The sequence below is a fragment of the Asterias rubens genome, chromosome 16 (genome assembly GCF_902459465.1).
Source record: "Asterias rubens chromosome 16, eAstRub1.3, whole genome shotgun sequence".
Lineage (NCBI taxonomy): Eukaryota > Metazoa > Echinodermata > Asteroidea > Forcipulatida > Asteriidae > Asterias > Asterias rubens.
Genome location: NC_047077.1, coordinates 6,343,951 through 6,359,306, shown reverse-complemented (window position 1 = coordinate 6,359,306; position 15,356 = coordinate 6,343,951). Strand labels below are relative to the sequence as shown.

At 38.0% G+C, this 15,356-nt stretch overlaps 1 long non-coding RNA gene across 1 annotated transcript; it reads right to left on the bottom strand.

The window, feature by feature from the left end:
* Nucleotides 1-3,419: 3,419 nt before the first annotated feature.
* On the bottom strand, nt 3,420-14,307 carry LOC117300867. The gene is made up of 5 exons (XR_004520228.1): nt 14,123-14,307; nt 5,249-5,461; nt 4,419-4,621; nt 3,691-3,907; nt 3,420-3,568 (listed from the first exon to the last, which is right to left on the bottom strand). It is a non-coding gene; the product is annotated as an uncharacterized LOC117300867 (long non-coding RNA).
* Between the last annotated feature and the right edge of the window lie 1,049 nt (nt 14,308-15,356).

The following is a 15,356-nucleotide window of genomic DNA, read 5'->3' as shown; positions in this document are numbered from 1 at the left end:
AGTATTCACTAAATGATTTGGAGTAAATATATCTGATATCAAGCTGTCTGTCTTTAGCTCTTAACACTGGCTCTTAACAAAATACTTTGTATTACAACTTCCATTCCTGTCGATCTACACAAACACACATACACACATCCCAAGCAGCATTTGTTTTAACAAAAACATAGAAATCTACAAGTCAGCCATAAGATTTTTATTCTGACAACAGTTTGATGAAGTTGACTCATCTGGATAGTCTTAGCCAGTGTTGTGCGATACACACTACAACTACCCCCCCCCCCCCCAAGTTATACTCTTTCTGCATTACATTTTTAAAAGGAGATTTAATCATTGTCAAAGTGAGTTGGGTAAAAGGCTTGAAAAGATGAGTGGGGTAGGATAGGCAAGGATGAGAAGGTGACGAGGATGAGGGAAGGCAGAGGGGATATATAGTTACATTGATTGTTGCACCTTTTGAAAGCTAAATATACAAAGTGTGCTTTTTAGGAAATTACCTTTTACTGGAGAGTGAAGCTCCTGTATCAGAGGCTGGTCTTAGACGTCTACTTGTTGATGGGGTGGATGTCAATGGAGATCCCAAAGCCTGACTGCAACACAAACGTTTTTCAAAATTTGCATTATTTAGATTTTTTTTGCACATCAGTACAACAGTTATATACAAAAGGTTTTTTTTCTATAGATTTATTTTCTGTTTTTGTTATCCCAAATAAATGAAGACAAGACGGTGAAAACAGCAATGTTTGTCTGTCCTCATGCCCATTAGCAGTATATTTTACTGGTTAAGCAAGCAACAGCAACTCAGGGGGATGCCAAATGCTTGGAACAGATCTCTTGAGGGGTGCTGATATGAACTTTATTGATTAGTTAGTACTCAGATACTAACATTTATAGAACATGATATAACCATAGTATAAATCAACAAGACTAAGAATTTGTTGTGTTTAACAAGGAACAGCCTAATAAGACTTTCCCACAATCTTGAAACCCCTAAAAAAAAAGTAACGCCTCCAGTCAGCTCTCCATTTAAAGAAAAACTTTGACAAGCCTATGTGTTACTCACAAACATGTTTAGTTATTGTCATAAGCCGGCAGGTCTATCAGTGAAGCAAATTTGCCTAGCTCTCAGCACTCTGAGTGTTTTACACCAGTCTATAGTGACTGAACTGAGCCCTATGAATGTGGTTCTCCAGTGTAATTGGTCATGTCTCTTTGTCTATAGTTACTTCTCAAGAGCTGTGAGTATTGAAATTGCAATTAGAAACTTAGCTTTTAACTCACCATGATCATGACGAATTGCATCCTCTCCCTGTCTTGGATCCCCATCTTTACATAGGCGGCACTCTCCTTTATACACTGCAGCCTGGCTCTGAAAGGTCAAGAAAATGGTATCCAAGCCATCAATTCCAATGTTGCAAAAACTCTTGCAGTGGTGATTTAAAACTGGAAAGGACCCCTCCCATTGATATCCATTTAACTTTAAAGACACTGCAGCCGATTTCACGAAATGCTAGGATTAATCCTATCCCGGATTATTCTTAAGGTCTGCATGCTACAGTGCAGGGTTGGGACTCGTCCTAAGTCCTAAGATTAATCCTAATTTAGAAATTGTTTGGTGAAATCGACAGCTGGACACTATTGGTAATTGTCCAAGACCAGTCTTCTCACGAGATTATGCACAAAATAACAAACCAGTGAAAATTTGGGCGAGATAATATTGAAAGAAAAAACACCCTTGTAACACGCGCTTTCAGATGCTTGATTTTCGAGACCTCATGTTCTAAATCTGAGGTCTTGAAATCAAATTTGTTGAAAATTACTTCTTTCGCTAAAACTACTCCACTTCAGAAGGAGCCGTTCTCACATTGTTTTATACTACCAACCTCTCCCCATTACTCGTAACCAAGTAAGGTTTAATGCTAATAATTATTTTGAGTAATTACCAAAAGTGTCCCCTGCCTTTAATACAGTGTGAAAAATCATTATTGTTTTTCTAATTGATTTTCAGACCATTACTTTTCTGATCCTTTAGTTTTGGTAAAGGTCAAGAGTAGCCCTCTGTGAGAAAGTTAAGCAAGTGATTTTTAAGCTACGAACTTCGTTCCGTTGAAGCATTTGGATCGAATATTTTTAGCTGACCAGTAAATTAGTGTGACAAAGACCATGCAGGCTAAACCATAGTCAACAAAATATTGTTCTTGTTTTTTTGTTATAATAAAAACCAATCATCACTGAAAAATGATCGAATTGAGTGATATTCCTTTTGAAAGTTTGAAAGGGCGTGGGCATTTGGTTGACAACGGGGGTTCAGTGACAATAAATAAATTTGGTTGTAATCTTACCATGGTTAACATACAAATAAAGCTCCAACCTCCAATATCCAAGTCTGGAACTATTTGTTGATGAGTAGATCTCTCAGTCATTAGCAGATTTAAGTCTGCAAAACAAACGCAAAATTTGCAACACTTAAACATTTTATATTTTTTATAGAATTTTTAAATAATTACCAATAATTATCAAAGTGATTTTCTAATCTTTCCATCAAAAAAATTTGCCCAAAACACTGAAATGGTATAGTTTGAGGAAATCATGCACAGCAGGAATATTTTTTATTGAGGGAATCAATGTGTGGTGAAGAGGTTTTCAACTAGTGGTTTAACCCAAACGATGCCTGGTACTTGATAATTTTACCGGGACGAAGTCGCGTGATGTGGCACAACTTTCCTGGCCGTTGCTCTCGACCAATAGGAATGAAGAAACTGTCTTATAATCAGAGGTGCAAGCTTGAGTGTCACGCCAATGTTTCAACACTTTTTACTGGTCATAAACAAAGGTTTATACACATCCACTTGACACGCTCTCCACAAATAGGAATAGCGAAACTGTCTGAGGTATTTATGAATGTTGATTAAAAAATAAGCAGCACTCTTTCAGGGTTTTTCAATTGCCTGAAACAGTTCTTTTGAGAATTGTTGCTGAAAACCACTTCGTTTATAAGCAAACTCTCAGGTGGTAGCTAAGCTTGTATATAGCATGCACAATCTTAAGAGCAAAAGCCTGAGAATATTTCTGATATTTGTTTAACATGGAACAAAATCTTTTAAATCCTGCAGGAAAAACGCAACCCAGCCTGTCAAACTCTAACACGTTTGTCAAACATACAAGTTGTTTCTGGTTTTGGCAAATTAACAGGAAACTGCCAAAATAGGGCTGGATGATGGTAGCGCGCTGGCACGTTAATCTGGAGGTCATTGGTTCAATTCCCACGTTATACTAACTTGCATTTCTTTGTTTCTTTGTTCAACCTCAAAACAAATAAATGAAAACAAAAACATTGAAAGCAGCAATATAATGCTTGGAGGAACTCAATCACACACATAATATTTTTTCAACTAGTTTTAACTCACTTTGATCATGTCTCATCACATCCTCTCCCTGTCTCAGACCTCATCAAGTTTCTGTATTTAATTAGTTAAGACATCTCGACTGCGAGGGCCGACTACCAAGATCATCCTTATCAGCTGGAAGTGAAAGGGAAACTGTAGAAGGCATCAATAAGGCAGCTTCCCTTGAGAAGAAAAAATAACACTTGTTGAATATCGATACTTACATGTAGAGAGTACAGATTAGCATCAACACTCCCGTTTATAGTCACCAATAAAGTCCACTGCCTTTAAGAGATTGTCTTACCTGTATGGACCGTTTATCCACATTATATTTCAGTCAAACAACAGATTCAAGAAGAAAGGCATTCATCGTGAAAGTCTGGACTCCATGAAGAAGCCAAGATCCCTGTCTAATGCCGCTGGTGGTCATTTCCTATCTAGTAGGACATTTCAACTGTATTGATGGTTCGTCTACTTCACCTTGCCAAGACAAAGTCGTAGTGGATATCCTTGACAGCCATCTGAAAGATAAAAACTCCACCTTTTCAAACAGACATTAAATAATGAAAGAGTATGATAGTCTATATTTTCTCACAGTTGTTGTGTTTGAATACCAAAGTGTAGTACTTAGAATTTAGAATCTTCTTGGCTATAATGATGGTTTTTAGGCTCAGTGTTTTAGCCAACACATGATTATGTTTTGGCGGCAAGGTTATTACTGCAACAAAATCAGTTTTAGGGTATTGACAAAAATAAGAAACTGCCAACATAGGGCTGGATGTTGGGAGAGCGCTGGCACAATAATCTGGAGGTCATTAGTTCAATTGGCCACCTTATAGTAATTTGGTTTTCCTTGTGTGACAAGGTGTTTTTTGTTTCATTATCTCGCAACTTCGACGACCAATTGAGCACAAATTTTCGCAGGTTTGCTATTTTATGCATATACAGTGTATGTTGAGATACACTAAGTGAGAAGACTGGTGTTTGACAAAATTACCAATAGTGTCCAGGGTCTTTAAGAGATTGTCTTACCTGTATGACTATTTATCCAAATTATATCTCAGTCAAACCAGAAGGCAGTCATCGTGAAAGTCTGGACTCCTTGAAGAATTCAAGATCCCTGTCTAATGCCGCTGGTGGTCATTTCCTATCTAGTAGGACATTTCAACTGTATTGATGGTTCCTCTGCTTCACCTTGCCAAGACAAAGACGTAGTGGATATCCCAGGCAGCCATCTGAAAGATAAAAACTACTACCTTTTCAAACGGACAGTAATTAATGATAGATGTACTCAATCTGATCTTAAACCTGGCAAATTATCATTGAATTGGTCAGTTAGAAAAGAAGTATTGATAGTCTATATTTTCTCACAGTTTTTGTGTTTGAATTTCAAAATGTTGTTCTTTTTGAACTGCTTTGACCAAAATGAACAACAGCAATTTTTGCAGTCCTCTGATACTTCTTATTAAAAATACGTACATACAAAACAAATTGCCAAATTATCATTAAATTTGTCAGTCAGAAAACAACTAGTGATAGTTGATATTTTCTCACAGATTTGTCTAAGACAAACATTTTGCATTTGTCTACTGAAATGTTACCTTTTGGACTACTACAACCAAAACAGACAATCGTACTTTTTAAAATTGCCACATGCTAATTTCTCAACTTTGATAGCGTGATGGCAAACAAAATAATCTCTGGAGGTTGGCATTGGTTGTATGGAAACAACATGTACCTTATAGGATTTGAGGCATTGCATGGTGAGGTATCAATATATATTTGGTTTGTGGTAACACCATGTGTGTATCTACTTGCCAGGTAGAGTTTGTTCTTAGAGAACTGTCTTGCCTAACATGTACCTTGGGATCAAAGTCAGATTGGTAGGTTGGTATTCTCACAGCCATTTGATGGTGTCGTCATCAAGGACTATCCGGCTTTGTTGTGACAGGAAGAGCTGAATTTAGGGCAGGAGTTGATCAGATGTTAACTGGGCACCACACTCGCATACTGTCCGAGGGCTCCAAGCTTATCTTCTGCAGGACGGAACGATTTCTCCACCAGCCAGTACAATCCTGTAATGTAACGTTAAATGGATAAGTATGCATAAATTTAAACATGCAAGTTTTAAAGTGAGTTTTGATGAGGGTTTATATCCCGTCCTGCAACTGATCTCACTGGTTTGTCTGATTTAGAATCTTCTTTGGCTATAAAATTATGTTTTTAGGCTCAGATTGCACTAAAGTGGTTAGCCAACCCATGATTAAATTAGTGGCTATTCACTAAGTCACTACATTAGCCCCCTCCTAGGTCGATGATTGTTAATCGGAGAATGAAAACAAAAGAATATATGATAAAGTTCAGCCGAAATCTAAAAACTGGACGCAGCATGACGGCCAGTGAAAAGGTCTCCTGGATGGAGCGTTTTATGCCAGTCTTTGATCGTTTATCCGGTGTTGGTTGCTGTAAGTTTGTGTGGTTGTGATGGCACAGGCAGCGGAGGAGGGGGGGGGGGGCGTCTTATGGAATGACAGTCAACGGTGCAACAAAAGCTCCTTTTTAATCGATCAATGCTGACACTGTCCTGTTCACCAATGATATTTTTAGTATAAAGCGCTATATAAATGTAATCATTATTATTATTATTATATTTAGAAAATGGTTTTGAGGTGTTGGACTTAGGGGTGTTAGACATACACAAAAATGTAGGATTTTGTACAGTTAATAAGAAGATTTTTGCTAAGAAATATTTCCATTGAGATAGAGGTATCAGTTGTGCTTTGTAATATTAATTTTAAAAGTTACTGCCCATGGTTGAAGAAAGGAGGTTAACAAATCACTATTTTGGTGCCATAGGTACATTAATTTTGAGCCATATTCACTATTTTTCAAATATTTTTTCTCAGTTGAAAATAACACTTAAGCCGCTGTATGTTTTTAGTAACAAATTATATGGTAAAATAAAATTCACACAACTAGCTACAAAATGATGTCATATTTGTCACATTTGTGCCATTTTGAAGTTTAGGTTTACATTTCCGCAAACAAATCTGCTGGTTTTGTTTTATTCTTTATTTTTTTTGGGGGGGGGGGTTTCGGGGGGAGGGGGCAGGGGGTTATAACTATTGAATAAAAACAAAAATGGAAAACAAAAATTAAGGCGGACTTTTTTTATTTAAAGGCAGTGGACACTATTAGTGCAGCTGCTAAGGTGAACAATTGTGCACTTTGTGGTAAAAGCATGAAATTTGCTATGATGGTTGGTATTGGGCTAATAATCAATTTTAGACTTGGACCCACCTTGGGTCTCTCCTATTTGGGGGCGGAGCCTCATTTGCATAAAAAGGGGGGTCTTTGGTATAAATATTGGGCAAAATCATACTTAGAATAATTTTTTTTGTTCTTTTGACCAGAAATATAAACTTGAAAATCATAATTATAAGTTAGAACATAAATTAGTAAAAAAAAATGCCCTTTTGTGGGCGGAGTTTCAATATTTCTAAAAGTGGGCGTTTTTAAAACAAAGTGTTATCTTTAGTGAACTATTACTGTTTTTTAATTGTTTTTTTTAAGCTGATTTATGTTATTTGAATAGAAATACTATAAATACATTTTTTCCATGAGTTTAAATAGTTTCTTTATTTATCCCCTCTTTTGTGGGCGGGGCCAGAGTAGTAAACGAGGGTTCGCTAAATTACACATGTGTAATACAGCCAAGAATGCACAAGCAGCCAACAATCTCATCAACAATACAGGAATAAAAGTATGTCCTGGGCCGGCAAAATCTGATACATGTACATACATGTACTGTAAAATCGTCGGTTATGTATACTATGGCTATGGCAAACTCAAGCTCTCAAATCACGCCATTATACCCACACAGTGTGATCTGGCATCATGCCATGCAGGCCAGAACAATAAGTAAAATTTATATTTGCAGTTTTTTTTTTCAATTTTGAGAAAGGTTTTCAGTTAAACATATGGCGAAGAATCCACTCATGCAGTGTAGTTATTCGGTTGAGATGTGTTGGAATGATCACTGAGCTGTAGCATACATGTCGGAATACTGAAATAGGTAACATGTACAGGGAAAAGGAAAAGTGGTGAGTTGGTATTTGATGAGGCCATTAGAGAGGCCATTGAAATCTACCAGTACGACCCAAGTTAATGGGGGTTTAGGAAATGTGCTGTGGATAGAGGGTCGATATCCATTGGTCAGGAAGAGTAGGAGCCAAATGTCACTTAGCTGGAGGTTAATGTTTTGAAGAAGGGTGTCCTACTGGTAACTGCAATGTCCTCTAATGCATTCGCGGTGCCAAGGCTTCTTGTTCTTCTTATCGTGTCCACACACACTATATATTGTGTTTCAGCCAGAACTGGACACAGTTCCTAGCAAGATCGTTGTACTCTGCAAAGTCCTCTGGTCTGTATTCCTGCTCCATAGTTTGTGGCTCTGTCTTACATATGCAGGTAACGTCTTCAGAGTCTAGATATCCCCACTTCTTGAGAGACACGTTGCACCGGCCAGTTGATGTTCCAAGTCTGTTGAGGGACTTCTATTCAGCCCAACCTGAGTCAGCATCAGGGGGGAGTTCTTCCGAAGCACGTATGTCAATGGATGTTCTAGGTGGAAGTTTACCAAGTCTCTCATGTCACATGGCAGTTCGAAGAGCCCCGGCTTCTGCACTTGGTGTGATTTTGTTGAGGAAGCTTTTCCTGGACCGAGTCTATTCTTAGCAGGTGTGTGGCTGAATGGAGGGTTTCGCTCGTGGTCTGGCTATACCAGAAAGTTTGTACAGGCTATCAGTTGGTGTTGGTCTGAGGCATCCAGTGATGAGTCGGCATGTAGCATTGATGGCTGGATCAATCTTCTTAGCGTGGGTAGATCTTTCCCAGACTGGGCACGCATACTCTGCAGATGAAAAACAAAGGGCTGAGGCTGTTGATCGAAGAGTGTCTGGGCTGGCACTCCATCTTGTTCCAGTAAGTTTGCTGACAATGTTGTTTCTTGCACAGACTTTGGCTTTGGTCTTCGCAACATGGGTCTTAAAGGAGAGGCAGCGGTCTTGGGTGACACCTAGATACACTGTAGGGTCACAGTTTTCAAGAAGAGCCCCAGACCAGGAGACGTTCAGTTGGCATTTGGCTTCTCGATTACAAAGATAAAAGGCTGAATGAGAGTGATGACCTCTGCAGCACTATAGTCAATTCGGTGGTCGGTTAAAGAATCCCTCGTTTTATGATGAAGTTTCTTGTGAGCGGAGGGTATATTGGCCTTATGCCTGCTTGATGGAACATACACGGAAGAAAGTGAGTAGTGGTATATGGTTGACCTTGGGTATGGGAACATATAGTTAAGTTTGGGGCGGCTTGGTGGTGTTAATCTGGTTGAAACTGTAGCTGTCCATACCATTGCGGTGACCCTACAATTGCCTTTAAAACTCCTCCACAGAAGGTGACTGTCAAAATTGGGACCAGAAACAATATGATCCACAATCTCACTGGTAAATTCTTGGTAGCAAATGCCGAAACACTTTGCTCATCGGCGCTAGCTATCTGCCACTGGGGGCTGAGTATTGTGATCCAGTTTGGAGAAACTCTCAAGCCTACTCGATATTCAATTGAACAGCACCATGAGGACCATCGCTGGTGCTGTTAGCTGCACAAAGACTGATTGGCTACCAGTCCTGAGTAAGGCAAATTTCCCTATTCAGATGATCAAAAGAGAGTGTGCCATATCAGTGATGGTTCTCTAAAGCTAAAGCAGAAGAGCGGCGCACGCAGTGGCAAGGTCCAGACGGCACAAGTTCCTGATGAAAAAGGATCGCACCATCCAGTTCCCGGGGATAGACCTTCCCAATGGTAAAATGTACCTCCTGAACCGGTTCCGCACTATTAAACTCGTCACTCCAACTAGCCAATTCTCTTCACTCTGACTCAATTAATCAACTGCAGAGACAGCAAAGGTCAGTCGCACCGATCTCCTGTGTCCACGTCCTATAGAGCTTTGTGGTCGATTTCACTAGGCCAGGCAGTTGTTTACCCCAAGATGATCTTGGACGGCCTCTGGATATTTTCCAGCCAGGAGCTGGTGCTAGGCCTCCCCTGGAGTTGCTGGTGATGCAAAGAGCGTTTTTAGCTGGGGTGTTGTCAGCCAGGCGAGCGACATGACAAAAGAAAGCAGAACGGCGGCATTGAGTCACTCAGACTGGCAAACCCACAACTCCAACAGACCAACTCACAACTCCGACAAAGGCTATCCTGTCCTATATATTGAACACCATAGACACAAGTTGTAGGAACCTTGAACAAGAGGGTGTGTTTAGATGCTAGGGTAATGAAAGAAGAACTGGTGTACAACGGTCAATGTTGGTTATTTTTCATTGGAAACTGTGGTGGAGGGTGTTGTCTTGTTTCTTTGTGGTGGGGATCAGGCATAGACAGCTATTGCCAGACTGCCCTTGTCCCATGGTGAACACGGTGAACTTGATGCTTGGGTGTTGCTGGTTGAGGTATCTGTATAGCATTTTGGGGGCTGATGGGTAGAGTCGGGCCACATCATCAGTTCGAATGAGCTCTTGTGGGAATTTGGAGAGGCACAAACTGTATAAGAATACTCAACATTAAGGCATCACTGCTGGTTCGATTTGTTTAGCACCCAATCGTTTACTCTCAAGAGGGAGCAAAGAAGTGCTGTGAGTAAATTGTAAACGCTGTTACTGCAAACAACTATGTAGTGCATACTGAAAATGTAGAAATATTGTAATTAAATGTCTATACATGTATTTACACGGTTTTGCATGTATCAGTACAACAATCAAGGGGCTAGAATGGCATGTTTTATTTTATCCCCACTTTAAAAAAATGTGACTCCCCCCACAAAAGGGGCAGGAATAAAGACAGTTATTAATTTTTAAATAACTGTTTTACTGTTATTATGTATTTTAGTCTAAAAGCTAAAAGAATGAGCAGAGAAAAGCAAATTTAGTCAAAATTAACATATTACATTTTTTACCCCCACTTTCTTAAAAATACGACTCCGCCCACTAAGGGGCAGAATTCAAGACAGTTATGAATTTTTAAATAATCATTAAACTGTTATCATGTATTTTAGTCTAAAAAAAATGAGCAGAGAAAAGCAAATTTAGTCAAAATTAACATTATTACATTTTTTACCCCCCTTCTTTCTTAAAAATATGACTCCGCCCACAAAATGGGCAGAATTCAAGACAGTTATTAATTTTCAAATAATTATTGAACTGTTATCATGTATTTTAGTCTAAAAAAATGAGCAGAATTGTTTTTCAAATAGTCAAAACTGACATATTAAATTTGTTACCCCCCACTTTCTTAAAATGTAGCCCCACCCCTAAAATGGGTGAGATCCAAGATGGGTCCAAGTCTTAAAATGATCTTTAGGGTGTATGTAACAACTGTAGGAAGTTTCATGCTTTTACCACAAAGTGCACAATTTGTCCACATATGGGCCTTAGCAGCTGGACTATATTGGTAATTTTCAAAGACTAGCCTTCACAGTTGGTGTATCTCAACATTATGCATAAAATAACAAACCTGTCAAAATTTGAGCTCAATCGGTCATTGAACTTGCAAGATAATAACGAATAAAAAACACCCTTGTCACACAAAGTTGTGTGCGTTTAGATGGTTGATTTCTAAATCTGAGGTCTCGAAATCAAATTCGTGGAAAATGACTTCTTTCTCGAAAACTATGGCACTTCAGAGGGAGCCGTTTCTCACAATGTATAATACCATCAACCTCTCCCCATTACTTATCACCAAGAAAGGTTTATTCTAATAATTATTTTGAGTAATTACCAACAGTGTCCACTGCCTTAAAACACATAAGTTGTTCACGTTTCTCACAGCTTTATCATCATTCCATCATATAAAAAAGGCCCTTGCAGCATGTGTCGCCAACCATGCTAAATGTGAGGGTTACACAGTTTTTAGAAACTGTGTACAGAAGATATAAGGCGCATGGCTTCTTTAGGCCTCTGTAATTTGTTTCCCAGAATGCTCACAATATTTGATCATTGTGAATTGTATGTCGAAGAAATGTTGGTTAGAACTTTTGAAGCGGCCACAAAAAAATATTTATGGCCCTGACAGTATGACTCATTTTTGTACCTTGTAGAAAAAGCCGAAATACCAAAACTTTTTGTACTGCAACTTATGATCCTATCGATGGAGCATTACCTGTCACTAAATTTTGTTCAACGCAGACAGGAGACTCGATGTTTGGCAAAAAGCAAATAAAACTTTGTATCTAAGGGTTGTATACATCGCATGCAATTATGTTAAATACAAAAAAGGGACGCCTGTGAATACGATACATGCATGGACTGGAGGTACATGATGTGTGACCGTACCACAACAGTAAACCACAAGCCCAGGTTGAACTCCTCCTGTTGCATGCAATGCGATGGAGTCCAGGATATAAAGGTCCCGTACCATTGCGAAAAAATTTGATATGAATGTTTTGTCTGAATCCTTATGAAACTTCTATTAAGACAGTATAAAACAGCATAAATTAAGTATTTAACTATGCTCACCTCCGTGAAGAGTTAAAACAATAACATTTCTGACGTAATTTGTTCAAAGATTACAAAAGTTTTCCTTCACGTAGAGTCGATCACGATCAAAAGAAAAAGCAAATCGCCATCTTTAAATTAGATCCGTTCATTTTTATGAATGAACCAAGTGACACTGTCTAAAACTAACATCAATCCGCCCATAAGATCTCATTCACAAACGAACAGCGCCCTCTAGTGTCAAAAAAATAAAAAATAAATCACAAATATTTTTTTTAAATAACGCCCTCTAGCGGTGAAAAAAACTATCCGAATATCCGGTTAATTTCGGACAGTTGGCCAGCGGTATCGGAATAACAAAATTTCACTATTCGCCCAGCACTAGTTACAGTGGCACTGATTGACATCCTACATGTGGTTTAGTAACTAACCGGGCTAGTAAACCACATGTGCACAGAAACTACATAGAAAATCTGGCATTCAGAAAGGCCTTAAATTTAACTTGGAAGCCAAAAGATCAATTGTATCCTCCTCTTACCTGTTTGGGAAAAAAATAATGATGCCATTTCAACTGATGCCCTAATTACCTTCATTTGTTTATAAGTATGCAAACATACATATATATGTTAAAACTTGATGGACACTGAAATTTTCAACACACACACCGATCTTCGATGACTTCAACTGGTCCCATTTGTTTTGAGTTTTTCCTGTTTCCAAGGCAAACAAGAAAGTATGGTATTCCCGGTGAAGCCATACGTGGAAGAAACATCTGCAGTGACTACAGAAGTGTTCTGTGAGACTCTGTGTATGACTCTATATTTTGTATGACATTTTAAAAATTACCGTGGTAATTTGCAAAAAAAAATAAAAAATTCAAACTTAAATAAAAAGTGTGAATAATTATTGGCTTTAAATCTGATTTTATATAGGTTTTTTTAATTTTTATTTTTTTTATATTTATAATAAGCATATAAATAAACAGTGATAATTGAATCACCAAGCCGATGATTAAACTTTTATATTAATAATTGATATGTTTTAATATGAGGGTTAAAAAACAAATCTCTTGAAAATTATATAACTTATAACTTAAGGCACATGGATTCTTTAAAGCAATCGCACAACATCGGTAGACAGTAATGTCCAAAGGCCCATACTTCATGTATCACAACTTATAATATGAAATAACAAACCTGTGAAAATTTAGGCTCAATCGGTCATCGGAGTCGGGACAAAATAACGGGAAAATCCACCCTTGTTTCTGCACGTTTTGCCGTGTCAAGACATGTGTTTAAAATAAATCTGTTAATTCTCGAATTGATAATTGTTTTAATGTTTCTCAAAATGTAAAGCATGTCATTGAATAATATTTCAAAGGAAGTCTTTCACCTTTACATTCTGTAAACCCGATAAGTTATCTGTAAATCTGTTCAGAAATTGTCCAATGGCTCTAATTTAATAAGCTTCTATATTTTTTTTTTTCCAGAATGCTCAGCAGAATGTCCAGTCACATGATTTGATCATCATGAATTGTGAATTGAAATAGTGTTTGATGAAATTTTTTCGGTGTGCATTTTTTATGGCCTCAACATTTTGACATTATTTGTGTACCCTTGTATTTGTCGAAATGCCTAAAATACCAAACTTTTTGCATTTACAAGAGCAACTAACTAGTAGAGCCTTAACGTGTTTCTAAGTTTTGGTCAAGGGAGAGGAGACTCTTTGCTTGGCAAATAAAACCACAACAAGTTTATCTACTTGGGACTGTTTACATCGCGCACAGAGACTAGTGAGGTATATCATTTATTATTAAAAGATTTGCCACGACTTTAGGGACACCTTGAAAACAGGACCTCCTCCTACGATATAATATTTACAAATAATCGAATTTCACATTACCTCTTTCCACGGGTCTGACTTGAAAAGGACGCTCATATGAGTCATAGTCGGTAAATATAAAGAACTTCTGTGGTTCTTGAATTATTTGATGATGATTGCGCCCATGGAAGTTTACATGCCATTCCTACTCCTGCCGATAGGTGGCGCTCTAATGAGAAATTTCAACTCAATATGTGTGCTTTCAAATTTTGCGCGGTCGTGAAAAACACAAACCACAATAAATTTCACAAACGCTCATTCTTAATAGTATTTAAAATGTCCACACAGATACTACTAACTCACCCTGATAATTTGTGACGATTCAAGTCATGAAGTCGTCCGTTAAAACTGGAAAAACGGAAAAGAAACCGTCACACAGGAAAAACAAGGTCTGCAAACGTGGTAAATTTTTTCTTGCAATATGGCGGCAAGCTGCTGGTGCCCGGCGTACAGGATTAGCATGCGTTGTACACAGTTTGCACTGGTAGCCTGTTTCCCAGTTGCTGGTGCCCCGGCGTAACATGAGATAAGCATGTGTTGTACACAGTTTGCACTGGTAGCCTGTTTCACGTGACGGCAGTCTTTTTTGCCGCGGGTACAATTATGGGTGCGTTCGATTAGCTTCCCCGGGTCGACCCCGGTGTGTGGCGTTTTCTATTTTCCAAGACGAACGTGTGCAGATAATTACCCACGTTCGTCCTGGGAAAAAAAACACACACCGGGGTCGACCCAGGGAAGCTAAACGAACGCACCCACAATCAAATAAAACTAAAGAAATAAAATGAATAAAAACACCATACGATGCTTTTTAAAAAATTTGTATGGCTGGGTTTTTAAGTTGTTTTAAACAAAACATATCGCTTTACGATAAAAAATACGGAAGCTTATTGTTGGACATTTAGAGAGAGCAAAAGAAACAATTCACTTAATTGAGTTGGCCCTACATCTCATGAGAATTTACACGATTACAAGTCATAATAATTAATTTTATGACTTCTCATAAATAATAAATGGCACATGTCATAGTTGATCATAGTTATTTAGCTTAGACATAGTTCATGCTAAGTCGGTATTTTGAGATATAGGCCGCTATCTCAGAATACCAACTTGTAGAAAATAATAAAGCCTAAGTTTTTATTGAACGGGGGAGGAGCAATTAGGCCGAATAAAAAACTCTTAACAAAATGACATTGCAAACGTTTTGCTGTTCATCAATATATTAATTTAATATTGAGATTTTACATTGCAAAGTCTAATGTAGGCCTTAGTTTAAAGAAGGTGAGTCCTAATTATGTGTAATAAGAATACATTTTTGTGCAGTCAGCGGAATTGCTTGCATAAAATAATCATGCTACTCTTTCTATTATATTATATTATTTTCAGCCCTTGGTCCAAGTCCCTCAACAAATTTTCTGGCAAAACTGTGATAACACACTCCAAAATTCCGATAGGACTGAATATAAAAAGCACATGGGATCTTTAATAATACAATCAAATCTGTATTAAGTTCATTGCACTGAATTATGGTTAAGTTTTC